The 26,335-nt window shown below is 34.4% G+C and overlaps 2 protein-coding genes across 3 annotated transcripts in view; one reads left to right on the plus strand and one right to left on the minus strand.

Annotated features, from left to right (window-relative positions):
• LOC101890659 (E3 ubiquitin-protein ligase RNF25) overlaps positions 1–26,335 on the minus strand; it is a 99,874-nt gene that overhangs the window by 19,203 nt on the left and 54,336 nt on the right. The window lies entirely within an intron of this gene.
• Positions 8,208–26,335, plus strand: part of LOC101890430 (sodium-dependent neutral amino acid transporter B(0)AT3) — a 73,108-nt gene continuing 54,980 nt past the window's right edge. Inside the window, exon 1 of one of the 2 annotated variants that reach the window (XR_225585.4) lies at positions 8,208–8,484. The gene's annotated coding sequence lies outside the window, so the exon portion shown is untranslated. The remainder of the gene's footprint in view (positions 8,485–26,335) is intronic. The other variant, XM_005183551.4, reaches the window with a different exon arrangement.

Genomic DNA, 26,335 nt, shown 5'->3' on the forward strand with positions numbered 1-26,335 from the left:
GGTACCATGGTACATTGAAGAGAAGGTAGGCCATAGCAATCGCCTGAATACAACTTTATTCTTTTGGTAGTCTTGTAATGTCAAAACATGTATACAGTTTTTGTTTGTTTTTTGTATAATTTTGAATCAATCGTCGAGCCATTCATTCGCGATCCATCCACTTTTCGCAATTTTCTTTTTGATACCCTACACCACTTTGCTAATTTAGTAGAGCTCCACATAACAATTAAAAGTTTTTATGGGAAAATTCAATCATACACGGTATGATTATAATTATGATTTAAAGTTCAATGGACTGAATATGCCAAAGCATTTGTATCTCTTTTTATTGCCCATTTGGTGCAAAATTAATTTGAAATCAGATAAATATATATATGGGAGCTATATCCAAATCTGAACCGATCTCGATAAAATTTGGCAATGATATTTCCCAAATATTGTTGTTACAGAGTGCATATTAACAAATCGGATGAACAATATATATGGGAGCTATAACTATATCTGAACCGATTTCGAACAAATTTGGCATACTTATTTTCAGGCCTAATTTGAGATATTTCCCTGAATATCGTTGTTACGGAGTGCATATTACGGCTGTGGGTAACAAATACTACAAATCGGATGAACAATATATATGGGAGCTATAGCTATATCTGAACCGATCTTCACCAAATTTGACATACTAGCTTCTAGACTCAGTCGGTCGTAAGTGCCAAATTTTATCACATTTGGGCGATGTTTTGGACATTAGACGGTTGTTGCACAATAAAAGGTAAATCGGACGAAGTTATATATGGGAGATATATCCAAATCTGGACCGATCTCGATAAAAATTAGCAAATGTATTTCTGAGCTGCATTTGATATATTTCCCCAAATATTGTTGTTACAGAGTGCATATTACGGCTGCGGAGGACAAAAGTAACAAATCGGATGAACAATATATATAGGAGCTATAGCTATATCTGAACCGATTTCGATCAAATTTGGCATACTTATTTTTAGGCCTTATTTGGTTGTATGTGCAAAATTCCATACTATTCGGGCTGATATTACACGTTTGGGAGCTATATCTAACTTTTGACCGATTATCTCCAATTTCAATAGGGTTCGTCCTTGAGCCAAACAAATGATATGTGCAAAATTTCATCTCAATCGGATAATAAATGCGACCTGCATTTTGTTCACAAGAATACATGGACAGACGGACGCACGGACGGACATACGGACTGTCATGCGTAAATCAACTCAGAAAGTGATTCTATGGAGATCCTCAAATGTAACTATGGGTTTATCTCGCTTCCTTCTCCATGTTACAAACAAATGCACAAGACATAATACCCTTACCACTATGTGGTGTAGGGTATAAAGAACAACTTGTTACAATTCTTTCAGGGTTGTATTTTTTAAATTCAATCATTCGGCCCTACCTTGTTGTACTATGAACAGTAACACACACCTTCGGTTATTGGTTAATTTTACCACAGTAATTTCCTGAATGTTCTGTGAAAATTTCAGAAAGTCGCTTGAAGTCAAACCATCAAAATACTTAAAATCTGCATGCACTGATATATGCGGACTACAAAGAAAGTGGTCGCGGAAAGAATTGCTGACTACGGCGGTGAACCAGTATATATGAGGGCTATACCTAAACGGATATAGGAATTGTCCATATGTCTGTTCTTCATTTAAAGATCTATCTGAAATATAGGTAACTCTTTCATAATCTCGACGTAGAATTTTACTCTCTTGGTTTATCTTATGGTTTTTGAAAACCGGCAAGATTAAAATGTTATTATAAATAAGCATCAAAAAAGAAAAAAAAAGAAGTTAAAAGTTTGGCCGTGCCGAACATGTTGGAACAAATTTGGAATATTTTCAAAAATATAAAAAACTAGCTGGCCCAGTCCGCGTTGCCGGCCCGTAGTTTTAGTCTTTAATGCATAGTTTTTAAAGCATAATAATTCACATTTTTCAATTGATTTTGTCCTTATTTGGCATCTTAGCTTCTAAGGGGTTAGAAGACCTCATCGCGGAAATTTTTCAATGTCAATGTTTCGGAGTAGCGTCCATATAAAAGTACCTCATGATTTTACCTATTTGGAGAGTTTTGATTATATTTTCGAATCGATTTGGTTTACTTTGGGGGTAGCATCTATTATAAACAGTTGATGTATACTTTCTAATATATGTGCTATATTATTTTGGTCTTAACCTCTTAAATTAAAACCTCTGGCTGAAAAATAGTATTGACCTTTCTGCGATTCTTATTTATTTCTATTTAGTCCATGTATACCAACAATTGTGCCACTTATATGAGCCAGATCTGTGAATTATTATGCTTTAAAATCTGTGCATTAAAGACTAAAACTACGGGCCAGCAACGCGGACTGGGCCATTTCAAGCCCTAAATATTTTGCGAACATCTTCAAAAACAATAAGCTTATATTCTGACCCTAACCCAACACCAAGCCCTTTGGGATTTTTATCTACCAACCGAAACATTTCCCAACCCGCATAGTCCCCGTATAACGTTACCTGTAATTTAAGGTTACTTTTAAGGTTTATCAGTAATATAATGGTAGAATATATCCGTTTGGTTTAGGTATATATAATAATACCACTAAAAATTCGTCCTTTTGCATGTTTTTGTTACAAAATTCTACCTAATGAATTGTAATTTGACATTTAAAGTTTTCAGTATTGTGAAATCAATACCGGCAATAACTGTTTATTATTGGTTTTCCATTACGCATAGCCTTAATTCAAAAGTACGTTGAGATTTTAAATGTTTTGATGCTTTGAGAAGTATTTCTTAATCAAAACTGAAAATTTTGATATGGCAGCCATATAACGGCATGTATAGCAAATGTGCAAAATTTCTCGATTTTTTCGGATTTCTTTTTAATAAGAATTTTCAATTCCAAAGGCATTCTGAAAAAAAATCTACACAAAATTCCATATCAAAATAGAACAGTCAATTTTTTTCAGTTCCGCAATTTTTTTAGAGGCTTTTCTCAAAATTTTCTTCCATAAAAAGGTTTCCACTATAATTTCAAATAGCCTACAGAAAATTTGAGTCAAATAGGCCCAGCCTTTCTCAACTGATGTGTTAATATACTTTTTTAATTTTTTTACATATAGATTTAAAGAAGTAGGTGTGGTCAGTTCCTCTGACACCAAACAGACATGCAGGGTTGGAGAGAGAGAGTCCAGATTACGTCGTATACTAACTGTGAAACAGATATCTTCATGATTTTGGCAAATATTAGGTAAATCGAAAAAATGGGCGTAAAATTGGGTGTGGTCCCTTTTTTGCATAAAAACCTAACTCGGGGTGGGACGAATATTAAAAAAATTATCATCCAAATCGTTCCAGCCGTTCTCAATTGATTTAATTACAAATGAACAACAATCTGTATATATACAGATTAAAAAGTAGGCGTGGTCAGTTCCTCAGCCCCCAAATAAATACTTAGGGTTGGAGGGAAGGTCAACAGTATCACGTGTAACATTTTTCAAACTGATATCTTCATTATTTGGCAAATATAAGGCTTTTAGATAAATCGAAATAGTTCGCGTAAAAGTTGGTGTGGTCAACATTTTTTTCTTTAAAAACCTAACTCGGTGTATGACGAACGTTTGTACCAAAAAATATGAAAATCGGCCGGTAGCATTAGTGTATAATGCATATTTTTAACAAGGTTGGGCATATTGCACTAAATTTTTAGTGCACTAAGAATTAAATAATTAGTGGTAGTGCAATTTTTAATTACACTACCACTAAATGAACAGTGATAGTGTAATTATTAGTGCACTAAAACCTAATATAGGATGTAAAGTTAAGCTTTTCATTTTGAAAAACCCTAAACTTTGATGTAAATGTTGACTTACATCCATGATATGGGAACATTAATATGTCAACACTTTTAAAGTTTTTTTTTTTTTTCAAATTTGGTATTTGATGTTCGTAATAACAACCTATGACAGAAAAGTGTCTGTGTAGGTCCATGTCTTCGTATAGCCCCCATAAAACGATACCTCCCGATATTCGGTATTTTGATGATTTTAGCGACATTATTCACCGGAATTGTTTCAAATCTGGTATCCGAAGTTCGTAATGGATACTACAGCCTAAGACAGAAAACTACTTATTCAGCTCCACGTATTCGTTTACCCACCATATAAAGGTACATCCAGATATGCGGTATTTTAATTATTTTAGCGACATTATTCACCGTAATTGTTTCAAATTTGGTATTTCTAGTTCGTAGTGGATACTGCACCCTACGTCTTTGTATAGCCACCATACAACGGTACCTCCCGATATTCGGCATTTTCATGATTTTAGCGACATTATTCAACGAAATTGTTTCAAATTTAGTATTTGAAGTTCATAATGGATACTACAGCCTAAGACAGAAAATGGTCTATTCAGGTACACGTATTCGTATAGCCCCCATATAACAGTAACTCCAGATATGCGGTATTTTAATGATTTCAGCGACATTATTCACCGGAATTGTTTCAAATTTAGACGTAGGGTAGTAGGGTAGGCCGAACATTAAAAAAATATCCAAATCGGTCCAGCCGTTCTGAACTGATTCAATTACAAACGAACAACAACGGTTTTGTATATATATAGATTAAAAAGTAGGCCTGGTTAGTTCCTCAGATCCCAAATAAATACTTAGGGTTGGATGGGAGGTCAACAGTATCACGTGTAACAATTTTCAAACCGATATCTTCATTATTTTGGCAAAAATAAGGATTTTAGATAAATAAAAATAGTGGGCGTAAAAGTGGGCGTGGTCAATATTTTTTTACTTTAAAAACCTAACTCGGGGTATGACGAACGTTTATACAAAAAATTATGCAAATCGGTCCAGCCGTTCTCAACTGATTCCGTTACCAACAAACAACAATTGATTTTTATATATATAGAAGAAGAAGAAGATATATGATTTCCTTGACTACAATATTTGGCTATATTCATCAACGAAAACAGCATAAAAAAGCCAGAAGTTCGCATTTTGTGTATTTGGGATATCGCTTATAAGTAATGTTGGTATTTTTTGCACACAAAAGTAGTGGTCCATTCTAAATGCTGTCCTAAACCCTAACTACATACGATATTTCCAGTCCTTTGGTTTCTATTTGCGATCTTATAACGGCTGCAAAATCAGGAACATTTTTAGTGGTTGGTCCATTTCAACCCCTAAATATATTGCGGTATTATGTATTATGTCTTTGCGCATTTGTTTGTAACAGGCAAAAGAAAACGAGATAGTTTCTTTAGTTTCTTTAGATGATCTTCATAGAATCACATTCTGAATGGATTTATGCATGTCCGTCCATTCGTCTGTCCATGTCCATGAAGAAAGTACATGTCGCATTTATTGCCCGAGCTAGATGAATTTTGCACAAATCATTTGTTTGGCCCAAGAACGAACCCATAATTTTTACACATATAATTATTACAGGTAACAGCAAGTCCCAGCTGATTTGACTCTATAGTAACACTAGTGTCAAACTCGATATGACGTTTTGTGATTTAATTCCATTTCTTGATATACAATAGTTATACACTTTTTTGATATAAAATTTCACTGCAGGGCAATGCAAACATATTTTTTTGCCTAATAATATTACAAAAACGCCAAATTCTATGGCTCCGGAACTTTTTTTGCGGTTGAGGTACAGCGACACCACGTTAGATAATATTTTCATATATTTCATGTTGCCTAAAATTGCAAAATGTAGAATACTTTATGTATGTATGCTGTTTGGTTTCAACTTGAGGGGGATGTTGCCTTGTCCGAGATTTTCTAGCGATTGCGTGAAGTGTTGAGAGATTAGGACCAACAGCTAACAACTATACATTCAGGGTAATGGTGTGCAAGCATTCAAATTAAATATTTAAAGAAGTATTCTTCTGCATTCTCAATTTAATAATTCAAATTCCAAAAAAGTATATTTTTGAAATTAAAATAGTTTATTGTAAATTAATTATTTTGTTTAAATTTTTGGACACATAACTCTGACACTTGTATTACTTACAAAAACAAATTTGTATGTGCTTGTTGTTACGATTGTTGTACAACAACATTTGCTGTTACCTATTGAAATTGGTGATAATCGATCTAGATGTAGATATAGCTTCCATATATTTATTCGCCGATTTCAGGTTTATTGTGCAGAAAATGCGTAATACTCGTATAAGCCAAAATTCGAAAAATTTAGAGTTTAGGCTATAAGTAAGTATGACAAATTTGGTGAAAATCGGTTCCATATATATGTTTCATCTGATTTGGTGTTCAAGTCAACCACGTGTTTTAAATTTGCCGATTTCATCCGATTTTTTTAAATTCGTATTATACACTCCATAACAAGAATTTCCGGAACAATACATTTGGTACATGCTAAGTTTTGACGAGATTCGTTCAGATGTGGATATATCTCCCTCCCTATATAAACCCCTCTAAATTGATGGAAATAATGCTAAATTTGTACAAATAAATATGTTTCACCCGATTTAATATTTAAGAATTCTGAACGTCATAACATACACTCCATTGCAAGTTTAGAGGAAATCTATTAAGATATATGTAGCTTTTATAGGTTAGTTTCAAAATATTTCAATTTTAAAACGTCCGACTTTTGACTTTTCTTACCAGTATTTATTCACATTTGTATTTGTGAATTTTTTTAGGTTTTAACTTCTCTGCTAAGAGATCATTCTGAATTGGTGTGAATTGTCAAAATCAGTCCAGCCATTCTTGAGTTATAAAAGTAGATATAGATTTATATATATGTAGATAGATTTAACAAATTAAGCGCGGTCAGTTTCCCCACCCCCTTGGAAAGGAGGGTATATTAAATTTGTCATTCAGTTTGTAACACCTCTAAAAATTCGTCACAGACCCCATAAAGTATATATATTTATGATCAGCATAACGATGTCAGTCTGGCTGTTTGTCGTTAAATTCCACTTCTATCTTCCAGTTAAATACTAGTGGTACAAAATTCAGTACAAATTAAACAATTCGAATAATGAATTTCATAATTATTACTCTACAACTTCACCGAATAATAATTGTAGAAAATAAAGCACTTGATATTAGTCGATAGTGAGTACAATTTTTCAAAACTTCTCTCTTTCAACATCATAACACAAAGTGTTCCATACAGGACCATGTTACGATATAAGTCAACGAAGGAGTTTTTGTTGTAACAGACAAAACCAACTTGCATGGTTATGCTACTTTGTTCTCGTAAAACAAAAGCATAACAAGTGAAGAAAGATGAAATTTTTCATAAGTGCGGTTGTAAGATTTAGAAGATTTTCTAAAAGAATTTTAGTTTTATGTAATTCTTTGGTTCCTCTTCTACTGAGTTTACTTGGATAATTTTTTTTTGTCATAGGAGTTATAACTCCCGGGGAGAATATACCTGACAAAGAAGAAGGGAACTGATGAGAATTGGTGGTTCTTTCCGAAACCTAGGTATTCCCTGCATTACCATCGTTCTCCACTAATAAACAAACGTTGTTTTTATAAAAACAACAATAAAGGGATTAAGCCTGATCATTTTGCAACAACAAAATACTATGGTATCCCTACGACGCTGTCCACGTATTACAGTACCACATCACATTCGGCATTTTTAGGGTATTTTAACCATTTAACCATACAGGCAACTTTTGCGAGTCGATCCGGCATACCTAACGTATATTTTACGTGTTGTTTACCCAATCGTTTCATTTTTGTCACATGACGTCTCGAACATCTAAACTACAAACATCCCAATTGCGTCACTCACAGTTAGTGCTTTAGAAGTAACCATGGACCAGCAAAAGCAAATTACTGAAACTTTTTGTGAGTGTTTCTGCAACCACGTGTTTATTTTCTATATTCTGCTTTGTCATGGTTATCCTTCGACCATGTGCTTCCTTTGTGTGCGTACGGAAAAGCTTTAATTCCTTGTCAAGTTTCGCCCCTAAAATCTACTTCATGTGGAAATAAGCGCACACTCGCTACCATCCGCTCGTTTCTCTTCGTGCAAGAACCAAACTGATTGTAGTCCAAATTCAAATTGTTCCGACACACACTGACACAAGAACAATACTCTTGGAAACTTTTACAAGCACAACTACCACAATAAAGTTCACCCTTCACGCTAGTCGAGGCGTATGGCCAGTTTTCACCACACAATTTCATTCAGTTTATAACGGAAAGTTCTAAGCGCCGGTAGTCCACGAAAAGAACTCGGTCGAATTGCAATACACATTTGGAACTACGATAGAAACCTATTTAAGGCCACATCATACACACACTACCCAACTTTACTATAGCTTAAACTTAGTGTGGAGCGGCGGAAACTTAAGGGAAAACCAACCCAAATCGTTCTGTACCAACACCCCGCTGTGTACAAAGAGGAAAACCTACCCTTACGGAGACGGCGAAAAGGAAAAATTATATTGAATGTATGTGTCGTGTGTGTATGTGTTTGTGAATAATTTAATAAAAATTCTAAATGATTTTTCACAAAGTGATTTCAAGTTAAAAAATATATGTATATACGTAATATAAGTATATGGGTGTTGAGTACATGCTTTTAGACAGAAAATCAAAATGAAATATGTTGTTGAAAACCAGGCAAATTTTTATGCATTTAAATCAAAAATATAAGTGCCAAAAATTCACATCTTTACATATACAGCATGTACATACCTATGTGTGTATGTATGTGTTTTCCAGTCGTAATATCACAGATTCGCTCTGTCAGTGTATTTGTGTGGTAAAGTGCATATATATACACACACATACACATGGATACGTGAAGCGTCTGCGTCTGTCCCTAATACGGAAATTTGCAAAAGTAGAAATACTGTTGGAGCACGTCATTAATTGATGAAAAGAATGTGTCAGACAGACAATGTGAATTCATGTCCGCAATTGCACATTGTTTTGTTGCATTTGATTGAAAAATTTACAGTTTTTTGTTGCAGTTTAACAATCATTAATGTAAAATCGCCCAACCTCATGACATGGTGCAGACGTAACAAACCAAATGGCGTCTGACAGTGAAAAAATCATAAACAAATTAAACGCTGAGACGCGTTGCACCCATCCTTCCGTCCGTCCGTCCGCCAGCCCGCCCATCCTATCCAAGCCCACTAAATAGATGTGTGTTTTCGCCATTTGCTTGCTCTTGGACTTCGCTTCACACGTTGTTGCACTTGAATTTGAAACATTTGTTTATTTATTGCAAAAATAGAAACCAAAATAAACAATTCCTTGTAAGCATTAACGCTGGCGACGGGCGAGCGGGGCGAAACGCCAGACAGAAAACACATTTCTAAAATACCCGCCAATGCACATTTTTAGATAAGCCCAACGACTCTTTTCCGATCATTTTCGGCAATTCACGTGGATATGGGGTAGGGTGGCGTGGATGCGCGGTGTCACAAGATGAGGACTTGGTCCGTCCGTACAGCGACGTCATAGACCGACCAATTCGTATGTATGAATACATTTGTTTTGTTCGTATGTGTGTGTGTATGTAAAACCATCAAGTTACGAAAGCTTTTAAATTTGTTCTATGGAACAGCTCCTTTTGTATTTTAAATAATTAAAAAATAATAAAAGTAATATCGAGAAAGTACAAAACTACAAATTTTATTAAGAGATCAACCAACACCCTTAATTGAAAGCATATTAATAAAATTGGCTAATGCCATCTGCATCAACAATGTCAAAATTTCCTTGCCAGTGAAATTAATGGTCTCGGTTTCAATTGGCGTTGTGTAACAGAAAAAAAGAGGCGAAAAATATCAACAAAGAACTTACCAACAAAAACCAGTGCGAAAAGTGGAATGTTTCCTGTTTGTTTGAAGAGAAGGAGAGCATAGGAGCATTCCTTCTCTCACCAAGTTGTCTACTTTGATTCCAATTCGTAATAAACAAACCACATCATTTTGTGTTAGGGGACAGAAGAGCATTAAATAAGATTTACTTTTCGTGTTTATATGCCATTGATAAATTATAATATATAAATTAAAAAATATTCTTGGCCACAATCGAAAGTCGCAATTATGACATTTGTCGGAAAGGAATTTTCATTTTTCGTGTTTCAAACTGATTCACAAATACAAAATAAAGTGCAGAAATTTTATGTTCCTCGACCCTATTTGAGTTTACTCTGAATTCTATCCAAAAAAGCAGGTATCTCAAATATCACTCAATTACATTCTCTTGTTTTTTTCGATTAAATGAAATATGGGGTACCTCTTAATATCACCATTTTTTCGATAAAATGTTGAGGTTATATAGTCTACTTTTTGAAAAAATCCCAATTGAAAATACCTTGTATGAAAGTTATTGAGTTTAGTTTGTTAGTTTGCTTTCCTTCTGCCCGAAATCTGTAGTCTAATCAAAAACAAGAAAAAAGGCTGTACGTTCGGCCTGGCCGAACTTGCAATATTAGAGTCTATACGACGACATGGACCTGCCTAGGTAAGCCATTAAAATATTCAAATGCGAAACTTAAAAAATCGGTGAGTAATGTAGCTAAAATCGTCAAAATACCGAATATCGGCAGGTACCGTTATATGGTGGCTATACAAAGACTTGAACCTACACAGACAATTTTCAGTCTTAGGCTCTCGTATCCATTACGAACTTCAAATACCAAATTTGAAACAATTCCGGTGAATAATGTCGCTTAAATCATCAAAATACCGAATATCGGGAGGTACCGTTATATAGGGGCTATACGAAGACGTGGACCTGCACAGACAATCTCCTATCATAGGCTGTAGTATCCATTACTATCTTCAAATACTAAATTTGAAACAATTCCGGTAATAATGTTGCTAAAATCAACAGAATACCGAATATCGGGAGGTACCGTTATATGGGGGCTATACCATGTAGCTAGATCCTACAAATAAGCTAGATCTTTCAGGATGTGAACTCTTGCAATACATTGATAAGATCTCGTTGTTAAAACATGTTTTCATAAATCCATTGTTAATACATAAATCAGAGATGGGAACCTGTTTTCAAAGTAAATAAATTTGACAATATAAATTACAGAAAATTCTGATCTGGATATTCCTATTAAAAATGTGGTTAGTTTCATAATGGTATAAAATGGTCTGTATCTTCAAGCCAAACAAATAAAAGCAAGGGAATTCTTTAAAGATTAAACTCTTTCAAACGTAATTTTTTTCATTATTTTCAATTGCACTTAACTTTGAAAATGTGTACGTTCGACCTATGTCGAGAACTTCGTGAAATTAATCACCTTGTTATTAACATTTTACCATGAACTTAGTTTCTGCTGTTTGTAAACAAACATTTCTTCGTCATGACAACGGGAATTTATATAATCTATGGAATTCTGCTAGAACTGGGACCAGGACTGAATTCAAAATATAATAAAACTCATTTCTTGTTTCCAAGGCAGAATATCATGGGCCATAATGGGTATGAGTTGTCGTCTATATAATCGAGTCCTGTTTAAAAGACTATAGCTTATGTAATGTGCTCAAGCTAAAGACAATTATTTTGAGAATAATTATCAGAAAATTTCTCATTGGTCTTTTATGCTCCATAGATGATGTCATTTTGAAACTAGAATTCAGCACATTTTTTCGGTTTATATTACTTTGTACCCACAAGCACTGCGTTCCAGCACTTCACTATTTGTTGAGGTTTGCTGCCCAAAATATACTTAGCATGCCGTAGCATCAAATAGCAGATGTTACTTCACAACACAATGGAAGTTAGATTTTGAAAAGAAAAAACTCTGTAAATAAGGGTTGGTGAAAATGTTCTCCTGTCCTGTGTTTGTAATGGAAATGCTGAGGGGGGTTGGGTGAATAAAATAATACAAAAGTGTGGGTGGCAAAGGTGGAACAAGGAGGTCCTGCGTATTACACGACTGCATGCCTCTTTTGCGACTAGATTGAGGCTGGCAATGGCATTGGACGGACGGACAATCCTGTAGTTGCCATTGCTTTGTTCCATGCATGCAAAATTTTGGCAAGTCAACCCACATCAGCGTGCATAGGTTGGTACTCTCCCATGGCATGACGTTTTTAAATTTGCCCATGGCCGTATATGCATAGTCACTTTCTTTTCGCCACCACCGAACTCCGATCTCGTCTTGTATGGTCTATTTTTGGCATCAAATCAATTTCTCAACCTGTGTGAGTGTGTGAGTTTCGACAGCGAAATTGTTGTTAGTCTTCGGTGAGGTTTAGTACAATTTCACCAGAAAATTATTCCGAATCTATTAGGTAAATAATGGATGTAGAATGTACAAAATGTTGTTGGCGTCTCTCGTTCGCCTTGCTTATAATCAATCGTTGCGCTTGGCAGTGGGAAACATCGAGGACAGAAGAATAAACAGTCATCTTCGAGAAGATTTTCTTAAAATAAAATCGATTTTTTTTTGATAAAAAACAAACTTATGTATTTGGTAATCTTAAAAAAATGAAAAAAAAAAACTATTTAGTCCCAAAAAGGTAATTAAGTAAATTGAAAGTTTAATCATCTATTAAATCCGCTAAAAACAAAATCCGTTCGTTAACATGTTTGGCAAAAGAGGTTTCACATCCTGGCCGCTTCTATAACTTTTTTTATTAAAAAACAAGTAAGCAAAGGCTACAGTCGAGCGGGGCCGACCGTTGAATACCCTACAACACTATAATAAACGATACATTTTATATAGGCAAGATACTCGAAAGAATTCCACAAGATATTGTGACAAATAATAAAAGAAAACCATCAGGTTTCGTTCTCTAATTTTCGAATAATAGCAACTTAAATGGTCTTCCTAGATCTGGAATCAATATTTCCCAAAGACCTATAATCTCTCAGAAGTGGCAAAAGATTTACATTTATTATTGGTTTTTGACTGAAACGCATCTATATGAGATACAGACATTTGACTATATTCTTCAACGAAATCAGCCTTAACGAAATAGTCAGAAGTGCGTCTTTCCTGTATTTGTGAATTCTCCAAAAAGTCACTGGAATGGACATTTTCGTATTTTGTCTACAAAAGTTGGCAAACTCCTTCACACATTGAATATTTTTGGATGGCCATCCAAATCTGCTTGGCTTTTGCAATGTCCGGTAACCCCCATAATTACGACCTGCTGACAATTTTGCAGTTTTTTTTGTCCATTTCAACCCCTAAATATATGGCGATCATCTTCAAAAAGAATAGGCTTTTATTCTGACCCTCATCTTATCTCCATGCAAAATTTCGTAAGGATCGGGCCATAAATGCGATCTGTATATGATATCCTGATATTCTAACTACTTAGTTTTGTTAGCTGTAGAAATATTACCAAATGTTCAAATCAAAATGAAAATATGCCAAAAATATGACAAAATTGAAAAAATATGAGAAAATTTTACAAAATCAATATTTTCATCTTTAGAGAGATATTTTTATACGATTTTTTTCGACGTTTTATGTTTCCTGCCAAGAGGTCATTCTGAATTAATGAGAACTGTCGAAATCAGTTCAGCCGTTCTCGACATATAAGAGATTTTTCAAGCATATCTTCTTTGGTAAACATATATATCGCACATATTTTGCTATATATCCGTTTTGTTGGATGTTAACATCAATATAAAGATCAGAAGTAACCTTGTCATGGCTTTGTGATTTCGCCGGGATTTAAAATATTCGCGGTTTAATGAAAAATTTTGAATTTTTTCAACAAAAAAGATATTGTCTATTTTACCCGCTAAATATTATCCGATGACCACCCAAATAGGTAGGCTTCTTGCCAGCCCTAAACTCTAGCTACATGCGAAATTCCGCGTCGATTGGTCTATAATTGCGACCTGTAGAGCAAGTGCAAAATCAGGATTTTTTTCAGTTTTTGGTCCATTTCAACCCCTAAATATTATGCGATCATCACCAAAAGAAATAGGGTTCTATTCTGACCATAGCCCCACCTCCATTTAAAATTTCGTGAAGATCGGACCATAATTGCGACCTGTAGAGTGATTACAAATTAACATGGACAGACGGACAGACGGACAGACGGACAGACGGACGGACGGACATACATAGCTAGATCGACTCAGCTCGGCGAGATAGGAAGATCCATATATACTTTCCTATGTGGGAAATCAATATTTCGTGGTGTTACATAATTTTTAGGCCAATCAAACTTATAATACCCCCAACACATAGTGTTGTAGGGTATAAATATGATTTATATTTATTGTTTTTGCTTGAAATTTTGAAAAACTTTCCAATGGACTTTAAACAAGTCTTTGATTTGTTATTGATGATTATAGTAGGAATACAAGTTTATTTTTAATTGAATATAAATAATTTCATAGATTATTAACATTTGCATAATTCCTGTTGAATGTGTGAACTGCTCCGTTTGAGATTTAGAAATATCAAACTAAATTATATGACCATTTCCCAAGTTAAGCCTATTTCAGTATTAGCATTCTGAGTTGATCAGAGCATTTGATTCCCAGAGGAGTAAAATCTCGCCTCGTAATTTCTATGTTGGAAAATTATGTTTTTTTAAACAATTTGCAACGTATCTATACTGGCCAATAAAGCATTGGAGCCTCCGAAATGATTACTATTCTGATTTTTTTTCTACTTTTTGCATGGAAAATTTAGTATCTTTTACCAGTCGGGTTACAACCAACCCCGGAAATAACTTCGAAATGCATTTCTGCGTACGTCCCTGGATGTGTGAATATTAAGTACGTGTTATTTTTCATGAATAGTATAATATGGTGTTTCACGTTACAATGTTCTGCTGTGTCACCTCTTATCTAACTGTGTAGAGGATCCCTTCGTGAGACCATTTTCCAACAAACAATGACGTCAAGCAAAAGTCGTAATTGGAAGAATGTCTTTAAGTTTTTTTTTTATTTATTTCAGAAACTCAAAACAAACATCATCTGTGCTTGTATAACCAACCGCAATAGAAGGCTGAAAAGAATCAGAATTTTGTAAAATAACGTACTGTTTTGCTACTGAATCGTTGGAGAATGCAATTTTTAAATTGAACTACGTGAACAATTGTTGAAATAGTCTCGCATCCAAGTAGGGCCCGTGGTGTGTTTCAAAAGTTAAAATAATTCAGCTTTTTACACGAAATAAATGCTAGGCAATTATTCAAAGACCTAAAATGGTAAAGACTAGACAAAATGCATTTTGAACAAATGGTTTGTGTCTACAATACATAGAGTAACAGTTCATTGCAGAGACATGTTAATATAAAAACCACAATTACAACAACGGATAACAAATAAAAATTTGAAAAATCCAAAATTTTGGTTTCAAAGTTCTATTCCAAGGGCCTTTCCGAAAATTTGCATATTGCCTTAGCGGTTTAAATCAGTTAACATTGGTATCTATGTTGTTATGATATCGTAACAACAGAGGTATTTTCACAGGGTTACTATATTTAGACTCTGTCTTGTCCTATCTTTACACTTCTATCTCTTTGAATTATTAACCTTAATTCAGGACTTTTTTCTAGTATTTTCAATTCCTTAATAGTATATATTTCAAAGAACAAATATAAAGCGATAAGCTGGGACTGGAAACAAAAGTAGTAAAACTCTGTTGTTTTTGTCAAAATTTGTTTTTGAATTTGAGTGAAACATATGTAAATTCGTAATATATTAAATATATGTAGATCTTCATCGTATTTGAGACCACATACAATAAAATCTTTATAAAATAGAATAAAGGAAAAGCATCTAAATGTAAGTTTTTTCTTTGAATTTCTTTCAAGATGAATAAAAAATTAAAAAAGACCTAGGAGTCTGTATTTAGTAGATTTTAGTGTTTATTTCCGATAATTTCTAAAAATATTTTTGGTCCCAGAATGTGATTGTAGAATTGCTTTTATTGAAAGTAGGCCATATAGTTCCATCATTTGCTACAAACCCAAATTTAAACAATTATTGTCCAAAATTTATGTGAGAGTTTTAGTGTTTCGTACCCACAGGCACTATTAAAATGTCTTGCTTTTAAAACAAAACTTAACTCTCAAAAATAAACAAATGCAACTGATAGTAAATCTATCATGAAGTTGACAATATATACAGGGTGAGATAAAAAACTGCAACAAAGTCAAACGTCATAACTTTTAATTTTTTTAATTTTATTTTTAAATTTTTCAAATTTTAGAATAAATTTAGATTTGTTCGATTTGTTCCCATTCCCGGCGAAGCGCTTGCTTGAGGTTTCGACACTTTGGTATTTTTTACTCTTTAATACTCTAGACACAATAGTTCAACGGATTGGTATCCGGAGATTTTGGTAGCTATAATGAAGCGAGGAACCCCATTTTGTAACCATTATTGGGTTGCGCGTGCTGAGTGCGATGGTGCTGAGTCCTGTTGGAATGCCCAAGGTCTGCGGCCAAAATGTTTGCGTACCCAAGGCTATAATACACCCTCCAGAATATTTTCGCGATAATATTTGGCATTTATTCTGATGCCACGGTCGATTAATACCAGCGGAGAGCGACCATCGGCTGTTATGGCGACCCAGACCATCACCATGGCCGGCCGGCTGACCTCTTTGGCAAGTAAATAGATCATTTAGTTTGTTTACGAACTGCTGGACAACGAATGTTTTCTCATCGGAGAACACCAAATTCGGCACTTCACCACTTTCAGTCAAGCAAAGCTACTTTTTAGCTCTGTTGACTCTATTTTTTTCTCTTGCGGTGTAAGTTCTTGCACTTTTTGGAATTTTAATGGCTTTACCCCGAGCTCATTACCGAATGGAATATTACGATATGTTCAGCTCACGAGCCATTTTTCGGGCACTGCCACGCGGGTTTCGATCAAGTCGCTTCTATACTTTTCGAACATCCTTGACGTCGGGCTACGTTACCAGTTTCACTGTAACGAGCGATGGTACGAGACACAAAAGATTTATTCACATTTAAATGCTGGAGTGCTCTAACGATAGCCACTTGTGATTTTCCTGCCAAATATAATGAAATTACACTATCACGTTTGATTTCCATCATGAATAACTTTTTGTTTCTGGAAAATTTTCACCAAAATGCTTTTGTACGCTTGTAAACAATATAATGAGTTGCCACTGCCGGACGAGTGGCTTAGAAATGACAGCAGTCTGAGATTGGTTGCAGTTTTTTCATCTCAACCGTATAATGCAGTTGCAATAAAATTATGATTTTGTCTTTAATTCAATTTTTTTATTTATTCTTCCTCAAAAAGTTATATAGAAGTGGAAAATGTTTATGTTAATATTAGAGCCAATTTGAAAAGGTTAGCGTTTAATTTTGAAGATGGCATAGTTACATAATTATGCTTAAATAAAAATAATTTTTATTATTTTCCTCTTGATTTAGAACATGATTTACATCACCCAACTTAATTTCAAGATTTTTTGGTGGTTTCAATCAAATTGCGTATATTTGTAGTCTGAATTCCCAGTATGATGGACCATATAGGTCCGTGTATCGTATAGCCCCATTTTAAATCGTATTGGCTCTTTATTGGTACATTATTTTCATGCATTGGCTCCTTTTGCTTTGAGGGTTTTAGTCTCTTAGTTGTACGTTGACATTGCGAGCCAAAAGTTTCCAATGTAGGCCCACTATATGTTTAGTGTAACTACCGTATATCAGCATCTCCTGATTTAAGTGTGTTTCGAAGTCCCTAGTTGAATTCTCTACTGGAAGTAATGGTAATATATTTTATATAGGGTAAGTGTGCCTAAGTTCGGCACGTCCCAATAGTTGGCACTTTTTATTTTTAAGCCCAAATAAATGAAACTATTATAACTAAATGTATTTTGTTTACTTCAAATATGTTGTCTTTGTGCACAATTTCGCGAAGAAAATATGAATTATTCTAATAAAAATCAAATTTTTGTCTGTGAAGGTCCTCAACAATTCATATTCTTAAGAAAAGTACAATAAAGACGTCGAATCAGTTTAACTAAACAAAAATATTATATTTTAAAGAATTAATTTATTATTATTATTATGAATTATTCTTACAAAAAATTGGTATGCCGACTGTTGGAAAATGCCATACCGACAATTGGCAAGTGGTGCCGACTAATGGCAAAAAAGCATTGTTTTAATAAAATTACAAATTTTTGAAATTTAATAAAAAGTTATTAAAACTTTATTTTTTATTGCAAAAACTATACAAAATTTTGAATCTGAATAAATTAACTTTGTAATAATAAAAATTCTCAATGTTGGGCCAGATTCTTCATCTCCTGTATAACGCTTGATCTAAGTTATTGGTGTTCTGAGGGTTCTAGGCACATTTCCCACCTTTCCTACTATTGCGCAAAGATATTAAAAAAGAGAACTGTTCGACTGCATACTTTTTCTGATGGTGGATAGAATAAAATATTCAGCCAGTTAAACATTACTCTGTTTTCTTTATTCTAGTGCAAACCGAATGGTCACAAATTCATACGCCACCATATGGAACATAGGGAGAAAGATGAAAATGTTTATAAGTGCGGTTGTAAGATTTAGAAGATTTTCCAAAAGAATTCTAGTTTTATGTAATCCCAGACAAAAAACATGGGAACTGATGAGGATTGGAGGCTCTTTCCGAAACCTAGGTATTCCCTGCCTTACCCCCTGGTAAACATTACCATCGTTCTCCACTAATAAGCCCGACGACTTTGCAACAACAAAATTAAAAATATTTCGTCTAAATTGTGGTAAATCTTGTCGACACGTAAATGGTAACAGAAACAATTAAGTCGTACAATCTACACCATTACATAAAATTTCGGAAACGCTGTTAAAGAAAAAAAGAATTAGTCTGTAGAAATGGCCTACTTAGTATTAATTTTAACATTACTTTGCTTGTATTGCTATGCGGAATATTCCTATGTGGAATCAGTGGCTCCGCTCAATTTATTTATGGATTTTCAAAAAAATTACTGTTCGTAGCAGATGGACATAAAATCAGCATGTGCCAAATTTCGACCAAACAGATTTCATCCAAAGATACGTAGTATCTAATTACGTTTTAGCCACACGGCTGAAAGTGAATGAATCTCTTACACATTTTGAAAAGAATTTAGAAATATTCCTTATATGTATTTGCTTACTTTTCAAAGGAAAACCGGTACGATAGACACATTAGCTTAAGCTTATAATAAATATCTTTAGCCATTTCATCACATTGACAGAACGTACTCATGAACGAAATTGTTTTCCCAACACTTCTGTTTTTCAAATCTGGCTTAATCGCATGAAAGCGACACTATTTTAGCTCTTCATATCTACTTGTACAACGAATGTACATAACGCTAAAGCCGAGGACTATAAAGCAAAAAAACCTGAATTAGTTTGGTTGTTGGTATATGTATAAACAAAAATAATAGGAATTAACACGAGAACGAGTAGTGTGTGTTAATGAAAAAGAGGAGAATATTTTAGCAAATATCCAGAACGACGAAAAGCTTGAATAAAAAAACAAAAGTCAGATGAACTATATGAATTCATAGGCATATACCTTCTGGATATTAATTCAATGCCTGTTTTGGCGAGAGAGTTCGCTATATGGTTACCTTTAACCCCCGAATGTCCTAGTACCCATATAATGTGTACTGAGCAGTGTTGAGAATAGTTGTTGATTGAATTTATGTGTCATTTTTACATTTTATTGAATGAATGCAAAAAATGTCGGAAAAAGCATAACATTTTAGAATAATTTTATATTTGTTCGAATTGGTCACCTTTGGTACGAATTATGGCCTTCAAACGGCCAATGAAACCGTCACACGCTGCCCGAATGTTGCTCTGCAGTATTTTGGCACATTCCCGGAGCGCTTGCTTGACGTGATCAACACTTTGGTATTTTTTAGTGCCAACCTTGCTTTCCAAAATACTCCAGACACAATAGCCCAACGGATTGGTATCCGGAGAGTTTGGTGGCCATTGTGCGCTGGAAATTAAGCGAGGACCCTCATTTTGTAACCATTATTAGGTGGTGCGTGCTGAGTCTTGTTGGACAACGAATTTTTTTCTCACATTAGAAAACCAAATTCGGCTGTTCACCACTTTTGGCCAAGCGAAGCAACTCTTTAGCTCTTTTGATTCTATTTTCTTTCCGTTGCGGTGTAAGTTTTTGCACTTTTTGGAATTTCAATGGCCTAATCCCGAGCTAATTTTTCAATATTTGCCGAATGGAATATTGCGATATGTTCAGCTCACGAACCATTTTTCGGGCACTGCGACGCGCGTTTCGATCAAGTCGCTTCTTTATTTTTCGAACCATTTCTGCTGATGTTGCTGTTTTCTTCCGTCCATTTCCTTGACGTCGGGCTACGCTATCAGTATCACGGTAACGAGCGATGGTACGAGACACAAAAGTTTTATTCACATTTAAATCCTGGAGTGCTCTATCGATAGTCACTTGTGGTTTTCCAACCAAATATAAACAAATCATACTATCACGCTTGAATTCCATCACGAATATCTTTTTTTTTTTTCTGGAAAATCCTCACCAAAATGCTTTTGTACGCTTGTAAACAATATAATGAGCTGTCAGTGGAATAATTTTAACAGCTGCCGGACGAGTGGCTTAGCAATGACATCAGTCTGAAGTTGATTGCAGTGGTGGAGGTTATGAAAACAGACTACTACAATCGCTATATTGTAGGGACTGCTTTAAAATCCAACAGCGAAAAATTGCCTTATATTTAGGTAATTCCATTTTGTTTTTGCTGAGATGGCCTATATACGTGTGTACATTTTTTTTATATTTATATAGTGTAAAGAAACGCAAAAAAATCAAAAATCATAATCCGCAATCCGAAAACATGAAGTGATTGAGACTAGACAGGCCAAAGCATGGGCGTTACTGAAAGTAAGGAAATATCATAACAAAATCATATGTTCCGTCATTAGGCAGCCGCATTAGATAGGTCGAAATAAGAGTGTGGTGGTGTAGAGGCTACATAGTGCGTTCGTTTGTGTTCATCTTCGATCAGACGGGCTACGTTTTCATTTTTTATTGGTCATGGTGTTTTTTGTTTTCTATTTTTATTGTGTGGTGGGAATTCAAATTTCTCAAATTCTAAATTATGTGCAATTACTCAAAAGTGTTTGTTTACTTAGTGGAAGTGTTTTAGCATTATCTACTCCATGGAAAAACAGACAAAATACCAATTCATTTTCCAAACACAATTATGAAATAAATATTGACCGTGGTATTGAATATAGACGCTAATTCATATGCAGATGCCCGAATATTTTTGTATGTTAAGTCGGCTGCTTGTGCGGCCAAGAGTTGTAAATAGATTTCAATTGTATGGCCATGATATAAATACAAATTTGTACGCTTTGAAATCAATTGTAAGGTGACTCGATGCGCTGAAGTAGTTGTGTTATTTGTATAACCTCCAGGAGGTACAATTAATGATATTGTTGGTCTAAGTACAAATTTACATATTTTTAGGTCTTCAGCCCTAGCAAAGATTCCGTACTTTTTAATGGTAGAACTAGTAAAAAAAGAAATTGAAGTTCGCTCTGAAACAGAATCATTCCCCAGTATTAACGAATTGAAAATAATCGTACTTTAAAAGTGTCAACTAAAAAAATAATAATAACACACCCATATCTTTTTACCACTCTGCATACACAACTTAGCTCCTTAACCGATCGTAAATATCATTCAAAACCATAAATTCTTAAAAACTCGTTGAATCGAGTGCTATCTCCATGTTGGGTCTATTTAAAAAGAGAACTTTTATTCCAGCAATGGCCGACATTTTGTTACTGTCAAATCGGTTGAGAATATGAATAAATTAAAATTTTTGAATTGAAATTTAAAAAACAATGCCAATTCTTCTTTGAATGAAATATTAAAGGGTTTTCTATAAATTCATCACAGTTTAAAAAAAAATTGTAAAAAACGACAAACAAAACAAATCCAATCAAGTTGAAGAACATTGCCGCCATATTGTGCATTTGGCAGTGTGTTGCTTTTTTTGGTATCTGTAGGAAATCCACAAGCCACTTGGTTCTTCTGTTTTTTCTCTCAGTCCACAGCTCCATCAAACGGAGTTTGCTACTAAACATAAATACTTACTTACTCTGTTTCGAGTATTTCGACTGCACAGTAATTTTTCAAACAAGATTAAATCACAAGCTCTCACACACAAAACAGAAGAGAGGGTCTAGTAAACTTCGCACTATTCGAAGCGCTACCTATAAATTTCCATGTGGTTGTTGTTTCAAATTGTTGTAAGCAGCACCCGTTGTTACCTTCTATTCTTATTCCATATTTTTCAAACCAAGAAACCAAGAATTCTAATGATCAACAGGCCACAATTATAGACCAATCGGCGGATGGAATTTTAAATGGAGTTAGAGTTTAGGACTGGGCAGAAGCATACCAATTTCGGATCATATTTAGCGGGTAAAATAGACCATAACTTTTTTGTAAAAAATACGAAAATTTCCACTAAACCGTGAATGTTTTTAATCCTGGCGAATTCACGAATACAAGAAAATGTCACTTCTGTCCTTTATCGCATATAGAGCAAAGTATATACAATCTCATATATCAAAGCAGGGGATGTTAGTTAGACCGCACATAAGTCAAGAACCGCTGGACTTATTTTCACAATTCTCATCAATTCTAAGAAAATCGCTTATAAATGTGCCAATAAAACAGTGAATATTTTTTGTTAATTTTTTCAATTCACATGTGATTTCTTTCAATTTGACTTACAATTTTGAATTGTACATTTTCCAAAGTTTTTCTACACCCCCAAACACTATTTGTTGAAGGTATTATATACTGGCCGCAATTATCGTCCGATCCTAGCGTTGGGGTCAGAATTAAAGCCTACTGTTATGGATATGTAAATTTAGGGGTTCAAAAAGAACACTTTACTGTTTGTGTACTCGCTCTACATGAGGAAGACTTAGTTACAGGGAAGAAGTCGAGCATTTTGGATGACCATTGGATTATATTTAGCTGTAAAATGGACCATGACTTTCGTGATTTTTTTCGAATGGAGTGCACCTGGGCAGGGCTCTAGGACATTTTTATACCTTCCACTATAGTACATATATTCTTGATCAGCATAGAATTCTATGTCGATTTGTCCACCCGTCTGTGGAAATCACTCTAGCTTCCGAACGATGTGTCTGCAGAGCTTTTGGTATTGAAAATCGGTCATGAATTAGGCGACATTATTCACCGGAAATGTTTCAAATTTGGTATTTGAAGTTCGTAAAAGGTACTACAGCATATGACAGAAAATTGTCTTCGTATAGCCCCCATATAACCGTACCTTCCGATATTCGGTACTTTGATGGTTTTAGAGACATTATTCACCGGAATTGTTACAAATTTGGCGTTTGAAATTCGTAATGAATACTATAGTCTATGACAGAAAATTTTCTGTGCAGGTCCACGTTTTCGTATAGCCCCAATATAACGGTACCTCCCCACATTTGGTATTATGATGATTCTAGTTACATTATTCACCAAATTTTTTATTCAAGTTTCGCATTTGAGAATTGTAATGGTTTATGACAAAAGTTGCCTATGCAGGTTCACGTCATCGTATAGGCCCTAATATATAACGGCTACATTCAGTATTTTTAAGATTTCAACATAATATTTACCGGATTTTATTTTTTTGAAAATTGCCAAAATCGTTCCAATTGGTGGAGGGTATTCAAAGATCGGCCCGGCCGAACTTACAGCTTTTGAAAATTGCCAAAATCGTTCCAATTGGTGGAGGGTATTCAAAGATTGGCCCGGCCAAACTTACAGCTTTTTTACTCGTTTCAAAATCGAAATTAATTTGGACATAAGGGGTTCCAACATATTGTAGCGTTGTGGGTTATCACATGGACGGCCCTGCACGACTACAGTATTTTTTGCTTACCTGCACAATCAAAAATTGCACGACATCTTGTGCAGCAATGCCCAAATGCAGGTAGCTTCATTGCATTTATCTGCACAATGAAGCAGGTATCTTTAATTTTACTTACGTGCACAAAAAGTGCAGGTATCTTTAATTTTCTATTCGTGCACAACAAAGCAGCAATCTTTATTTTACTTACGTACGTGTAATAGCCAGCCAAAATCAATGGGGAATCTTTTAAAGTTTAAGTGGTTTAATTATATTAAACACAATAATTTAACATAAAATAAGTAATTCATAATTCTCATGAATTGTCTAGGCAAGCAATGCTCACCATTAGCGTCATCGAAACTTCAAACAAAAGAGTGTTCTCTTTTAGCTCATCAAAAGTAGTTAAGCAATGGATAGACAAACTCAGAGAGACAAATTCACAACATATGTATTTGAGCATCAGTGGTGTTTTATCCAGCATAACCATAGACAAATAAAGGTATAGACTAAAAAGTTTTAAAATTTTCTCTTCCGGCAGATGTCACTATTGTTGATCTTGGGCCAGTCAAGTCACTCAGGGCTAGTGAAGTCACTCGACTTCGAAAACAATTTATTCATTTTTCTGCTATTTAAGTTATATGTTTTTATATTTCACGACATATTTGGATAATGTAAAAGTAAACAACGTCGACGTTTCGTTTTTAGTTGATAAATAATAAAGAATCATAAAAATATTTAATATTTTGTATTTTGAGAGAATTGAGTGAGTCTACTGAACCTCTCTCACAGCATGAACGACATCTATTGAAGCACTTTTTTCAGAGATAACAAATGAGACAACTTTTTAGTCTATACCTAATTTGTCTATGGCATAACCATCTTTTAGTGTGGGAGAGGAAGCGAGAATATGTTTTTAATGCATGCTCTTTTCTTGTGTTGTTATTGTTTTTGCGAATACAAAAACAAAAACGAAGTAGTAGTTTTTAGTGTCTTCTTTGAGTTTGCAAAAAATTTTCTTGTGCAGATAAATACAACTTTTGTAACCAAATTAAAAAAAATTACCAATTTTTCGAGGCAGGAATGTCCAATGTGCAGCTATCGATTGGGCACTTAAATACAATTCAAATAAAGGGATTCAGAAAAAAATGGCATAAAAAAGTTTTTTGGTCTGCAAAGGCCAATGCGCAGCTAATGTTGATGCAGGTAAATAGAAACCACTGTATAGCCTTTGCTTACTTGCTTTTTTAAAATGTGTTAATATTTATCCTTGTTTAAGGCACAAATATTTTAGTTGCGTCATAACTGCACTCGACTGTATAACTGCATGGCGCTTTTTAGACGGCATAAGTCGAGATATTGTAACAAAAATGAATCAAATGCTGATAAAACATTGAAATCAAACCTCATTAACATCTGGTGTTTACTTTGGCTTTGTAAGGGTAAAAGCCTCACCGGCCCTCTTGCTCACTACTTGCAGAGCCTGGCTGATATGTGTTGTTTATTTACTTTTTGCGCTTTACGTAAGCGAATACCGTCTCACCAAAGTGGTTGTGTAATCGAATAAAAGTTCGCAAATAGAACAAAACAAAAAATATGTCTCAGGATGGAGTGTGTATGTAGGGAGGAGATGGGCAAAAAAAAAAAAACAAAAACAAAATATTTGCGATTTACACAAGCATAAATGATTCGTAACGTATGTATGAACGTGGATATCTCCAGCTATTGAATATAGATTAATAAATGTAATATTGTGTAGTTATTATACTCAAAGACCATAGAGTCCAAATTTACATCTGGGTGACCTTTTTAAAATATGAATTTTTAATGATATGATAACAATAGGGCCTTAAATGTGAAATGTGTATTTATTAAGAAGCTAAATTTTTCTCTACCAAATTATGAACCTAAAACCGGCATACTATCCTCTTATTTTAACATGGGCATGTTATTGGAAGTATATTCTTACCAAACAAATACCAAGCGTCAGAACAGAAGCGTTGAATCTGTCATTAATTTGACCACACATAATTTTTGTTTTTATTTCCTGATTAAGGATCATGGAGGTTGAACTTGCGCTATTCTTGACATTTGTCTGATGCAGATATTGAACTGGTAGTGATCCGATTTGTAATCAAACACGCTAGTCTCTGTGCCACGGTCAAGGACATTAAGGATTGATTTACATTAAAACTTCATCGCATTGTATTATGTTTGTCTTCTCGATTTTGTATTCGGACGCTCCCAAGCCGTGCACGCGAATTTCAAAATCTCTATCCATGATGGAGTGTATAATAATTAATTTGTTCAATTGGAATAATTAATAACTTTTCACTACAAAAATTGCAATGTTAATTCTATTTTCTCAAAAATTTACACATTTACACTCATTCATTGCTTGAAACAGCTGTTTTCCTACTAGATTTTAT

Source organism: Musca domestica, unplaced genomic scaffold (genome assembly GCF_030504385.1).
Source record: "Musca domestica strain aabys unplaced genomic scaffold, Musca_domestica.polishedcontigs.V.1.1 31, whole genome shotgun sequence".
Classification (NCBI taxonomy): domain Eukaryota; kingdom Metazoa; phylum Arthropoda; class Insecta; order Diptera; family Muscidae; genus Musca; species Musca domestica.